The following is a 6,000-nucleotide window of genomic DNA, read 5'->3' on the forward strand; positions in this document are numbered from 1 at the left end:
TCAACCATCGTTGTCTACTATGCAAAATAGGGTATTAGGTGCCCCAAAACTCAAGGAATATTAGCTTTATGTTACAATATGCGACATGGAAAATCAAAACTGCATTTGGATATCATGAAAGCCACCAAAAAAATCATAGAAGAGCTAAAATTGGCTAAAAAACAGGATTTGACAATTTTTGTAATTTGGTCATAACTTACAACTTTAACATTTATTTCTCCCTAGAAGCATCAGGACATGTTGAGGGCTACTAAAGATAGTTCTCTAGCATTATAGACCTCACAAATATGAATTCTAGAGTGGTATAGTTGCAAAAAGTTGAAAAAAGCGAAAAACAGGACCCGTTTTTTCACACAGTTTAGGTTGTGAAATGTTGTGCAAGGACAAGGTTAAAGATGGAATTGATATTCCAAAAAAATGTCGAGTTTTTTTCAGCTCATGAGACAACTTTCTAGACAGATAGCACCTCAAAATCTTTTTTGAAACTCTTGACATAATTCAAGGAAAATGGTCACTTCACAGAACATAAAAGTGTCCCAGGACATAAAAGTGTCCCATTACCAACCTAGTGTTAAAGATTTTACCATCTTCAGGATTCCATAGGTGATACCCAAATTCACCTTCTCCATAGCCAATGAAGAAACACTTTTTGGACTGTGTATCTAACTTTGACCTTAGGCTCCTATCTATGTGCATGAAAGCCTTACACCCAAACACTTTGCGAAATGCATAATTCACCGGTTTGCCTGTCCATGCCTCTTCTGGAACTCCCCTATCCAATGCCGTTGAGGTTGACCGTTTGATTAAGTGCACAGACGTACTTACTGCTTCCGCCCAAAGCTCAAGCGGTAGGCCTGCATGTAGCCTCATGCTTCGTGCTCGCTCCATGATTGTCCTGTTCATCCTTTCCGAAATCCCATTTTGTTGAGGTAAACTAATAATAAAAAATAAAAATTTATTAAGCTAATTAAATAGAACTCACCTTGGCTGTCAGCGATGGCGGTGACAGGCGGGCAACATAGAAAATGTAGGCTTCGCATGGTGGGTAAGCAAGCGACGAGGCGAGGGAGAGGAGAGCCGGCGTGGGCTGGTGGCGGCGAGGGGTCTGGCAAGAGAAGGAAGGAATGTACGGCCTTGAGTGGCGGGTGACTCCAGCAGAAGAGAGAAGTTTTGACGCGTAGTGCTTGTCTCGGACTTGTCAACGAAAGGAAGAGAGAGAGAGAGCATGGTGGGCTTGACACGCAGCAAGAGAGATAGAGCATATCTGAAGCTGCAAGGGTGGAAGCACGAGTGCATGTGAGTGTGACTACACACCAATTGAATGAGACAGAGAGTGAAAGAGAGAGGGCGCGTCATGCGCGTGTTTGTGTTGATGGCGAGGGTCGAGGGCTGCAGTGAGTCAGCACGCAGCGAAGCAACAAGCAGGGGTGACGAGGAGAGAGAAGAGAGAAGGTGTTGACGGCACCTTGGCGGACGTGGGTGAGTACAATGTAGTGCAGCGGGTCCAAGAGAGAGAGAGAGAGAGATGATGCATGTGGACTCGACGGGGCAGGTGTAGTGCAGTCAAAGGGGAGAGAGAGAGAGAGAGAGAGAGAGAGAGAGAGAGAGAGAGAGAGAGAGAGAGAGAGAGAGAGAGAGAGAGAGAGAGAGAGACTTTTCTTGTGCCGAAAGGCAAAATTCAAATCAAAGAGAGAGAAAGAGGGAGCAAGTGGGAGGAGAAAGAAAGAGAGAGAGAGATAGAGATAGAGAAAGAGTATCTTCAGTGGACAGAGAAAGTGAGAGTGAAGAGAAAGAGGGGTGGAGATGAGAGGGAATGTCCAAGGGAGGAGAGAGATATCTTCAAGATGCCTAATATGGCCGGGGAAGGCTTTTTTTCTTTTTGGAATTATTTCAAACCTTAATCACCGCAAGAGGTAGTTCTCACATAAACACGCCGTCGAAGTTGATTTTTTGCCGAGGTCAAAATTTCACCGCCCGCTGTTCGCCGCGAACACCAACACCTTGCTGCATCGCATACCCAAAGCTTGTAAATATTCATCGGTGCTCACATTGAAGCAAAATTTTCAATTTTTTATTTTCAGGTGGTCGAAAATGCCAATATTAGCCATAAATGCTAAAAATCACCAAGAAATTCAAAAAATTGTCAAAAAACTCCATAAATCTAAAAAATCATCGGCAATCATAATGAGCATTTTTGACACTCACAAACAGACCAAAAATAGTATTTTTTTGCCAAAAACACCAATTACGACAAAATCAACAATCCGGTTCTAGAAAATAGCAAAACGCTTAAAACTCAACCAATGAGGGCACGAATGCGCTGCCATGAATACACATACAAGATAGCTTGTAAAGATCATAAGATATCAGATTTTTACGGAATTAATCAAGAATCAATGTACATATGACCAAAAAATAGACAAAAAATTAACAAAATTATCCAAAAAATATCGGAAAATTCTCCACACAGAAAGGATTAGTGCAACCAAATCAAATCACAATTAGCATATCGATTCAGTTGCCAATTAATTCCAACAATAAGATAAAAAACTAAGCAATTAAATTGGTAAAATTAGTTTAAAAATTGACGCATTTGGAGTGTGTAAATCCCTGTTTTGAACTAAAAAAATACAGCAATTAACCATTACTACTTCAAATTTACAATCCAACATGAAATTAATCATGCACATTAAGCACTTTTTAGGGACACACACACACACACACACACACACACACACACACACACACACACACACACACACACACACACGCACGTACGAATGCCGCCGCGCGCGCACACACGCACATATATACTAATAATTGGCAGTTTTAACCACTTTCTAGGTGCATACACACAAGGGTTAATCAACATCAAAATTGCAAATTGAATTCAAAAATCTCTAATTGGGCATGACCATATCACAAATCAATCATCATATTTGCAAAATCTTTATGCGCACATTGATTTTTTGGTGCACACCCAAGGGCAAAATAGTGCACACACACACACACACACACACACACACACACACACACACACACACACACACACAGTCAATTAGAATGCACACACACTTGATTGTAGTGCACACACTTGCAATTGACCATTCAAGCATGCAATTAGGCAAATTAACATTGCACATTAGACATGAAACCATCAATTTGCACATTCAATTCTAGAAAATTTTTGGCATTATGACGGCATGCAAATGCACAAAATCGAAAGTTCCCAATCATCAAATTGATAACGGCAAAGCATACCACACAAATGCTGAGTTCAATTGCACCATCCAACCATTGATTACACAATGTGTAGGACACTTTCATCGATGCTCCCAAGCCCTAAACTTGCCATCTAAAATCAACAAATTGGCAAGTGATTAGCACAAACCAGCAATGTTAGAATGCAATCCAAGCCTCTAATTAGGAAAATAACAAAGCATAAACACAAAATGTTAGTGCAATTAGTAGAAAATTAGTGTGTAAGTTAGCAAAATTAGTGAAATTAGCTAGAGGCTAGTGTGAAATTAGAGTGTGTAGGTACACAATTAGCAAGATATGGTAACAAATTAGGGAAAATTGAACACATTGCTCCATGCACACACATCCAAAATCCACAAAACCATAAACACACAAGTGAAATTAACGAGGAAACCAATTTGATTATGCCATAATTACACTAGCATAGGCCATTGCTCCCCAAAAACGGTGCCAAATGTTGGGGGTACCATTGTAGCATAGCTCCAATGACCAATGATAATTGTCAATCCGGAGGGATGAGCTACCCGGCGACTACATGGAAACACTCATTGATTAGTGAGCTAATCATGGCTAGACGAACGACAAATCTATGAAGTGGGCTTCTCGGCCTATGGAGGAGCTAAGCCACTATGTCTGGCAATCTCCACATCCACTTCTCTTCACCTCAAATCAATCCAATCACACACACTAACGATTGCAAAGACACACACATCACTAATTCCATCAAGCAACATACTAAATCACAAGCACACACACATAGATCTATTGAGCATCCGCACTCCAATCAAACCTACTTGCACACTTAAAGAATTGAGGGGAATCACACAAGATTAGAACGAGATTAACCACTAATTAGTTACTATCTAGCTAATCAAAGCATCATAAAAAAATCATAAGAAGTATGAGAGAGGCATAATAAAAGAGAATTAAGCCTTGATTAGTGTTAATCAAGTCACATGAGCAAGGAGAAGCTCAAGGACTCTATAGCCACACACCTCATGAGCTCTCACTAAAGAGTGGTCTCTATAAATGAGGCTGAGAACCTCATTTCTTTTACACAATGCCTTATATACCCAGGGTAAAAATATGCAATGTCTGGGTGCCCAAGTCCTTTAGAGCTTAACAACTTACTGAATCTGCAACTTGGGCACACTAGTTGACCTGTTCTTTATAGCTTAGAACTCCCATTAAGCCCGTAACACATTGAAAATATTACAATGGCTTGAATTAAATTGGGAACTAACAATATATGGCCATTTTGGAAAATTGTAAAAAATATGTAACCCAATCTTTACTACTTCGTATTCATCTTTGATGTGCATTTGTATGTCTTTGGCCTTTAACAGCTTTTGTTAACTGACGTCGGCTCAATTAACACACCCAAAGTGAAATCCAGATATGGTTGTGAAAAAGGATCTGGTACTATAGCCACATTCAACTTCCCATAGTCAACATATATCTGCAGCTTCTTGTGGTTCTTTGGAGCCACCACAATCAATGAGATCCATTTTGGATTATCAGTTGGGGCAATGACGCCAACTTACAATAGCCTATCCAATGGCTCTTTGAGCTGCTTGGCACAATTTGGATTTATACAATACTTGGCGAGCTTGGTTGGAATGACATCCTTCTTCAAATTGATATGATGCTGGTAAAATCTAGGATCAAGACCCTTCCTATCCAAATAATCCCATGCAAAAACATCTATGAAGTCCGTCAAAATCTTGAGCAAATACATTTGAAAGGATCCATCTAGATTTGCACAAATCTTCACAAGGGTTGTCCCCAAGTTGACTTCTTAGATTGCATCCTCTTTGACTCATGAGACCTTATTTATCTGCTTCTTAAATTTGTGTTCCTATTGCAATAACTTTTTCAAATACATTATTTGGGATTTGGATTTACTCTCCGCCACCAAGTCTAGAACATCATTGTTGGAACTTAACTCACCTTCAAGGCACCATGGTCTTGTCGGGACATTCTCCGTGACTTCAAATGGCTTCGATATCCATCGTACAAATAGCCATCAAATCTTGATTTATTTGCAAGAATTTGAATTCTTCCTCACGTGTTAATCCTTTCATCATATTTACAGGTTTGGCTTTGTTGATATGGAACTTGTACCTTCCTTGATCCTCTCCGTATTGTTAGTGTATGCCTTGCCCAATTTTGCTTCACCTTGGTTTATCACACCCATGGTCATCCCAACAACATATGAGAATCCGCTTGTAGTCCCTAGAAATCTAGCACCACAAAGAAAACCACAAAATAGAACTCATGATGCTTTCTCTCATGTTTGCTGTGAGAAAGTTTAGATCCTACTTGCTACCAAAACCTTTTGTAATTCTCACTGCAAATTTTTTTTTCCCTTGGGTGTCATCTCAAATGAATCTTAGTACTAGGATCTCTAAGTGGAGTATGGAGTTACAAGAGTTCCAATACTCCTTCAAGGTAGAAGATAGTGTGCGTGCACAATTGGCAGGGATTCTCACTTATAGGGTACGTGAGAAAGAGATTAAGGTGCTTGAAGTAAAAACCCTACCATTTCTACCACCTAAAAGTAGTCCTAATGCTTTTACATTGTTCTTTGATGGAGCTTTTCGACGAGTCATAGGAAAAGCAGGGGGAGGGCTAGTGTTGCTCAACCCAAGTGGAAAGGTGGTCATGAAAGAGAAGGTTAATCTACTAGGTTCAACTAGCAACAATGAAGCAGAATACAACACACTACTTCATGGTTTA

The sequence above is a fragment of the Adiantum capillus-veneris genome, chromosome 21 (genome assembly GCF_014529385.1).
Source record: "Adiantum capillus-veneris isolate H3 chromosome 21, ASM1452938v2, whole genome shotgun sequence".
Lineage (NCBI taxonomy): Eukaryota > Viridiplantae > Streptophyta > Polypodiopsida > Polypodiales > Pteridaceae > Adiantum > Adiantum capillus-veneris.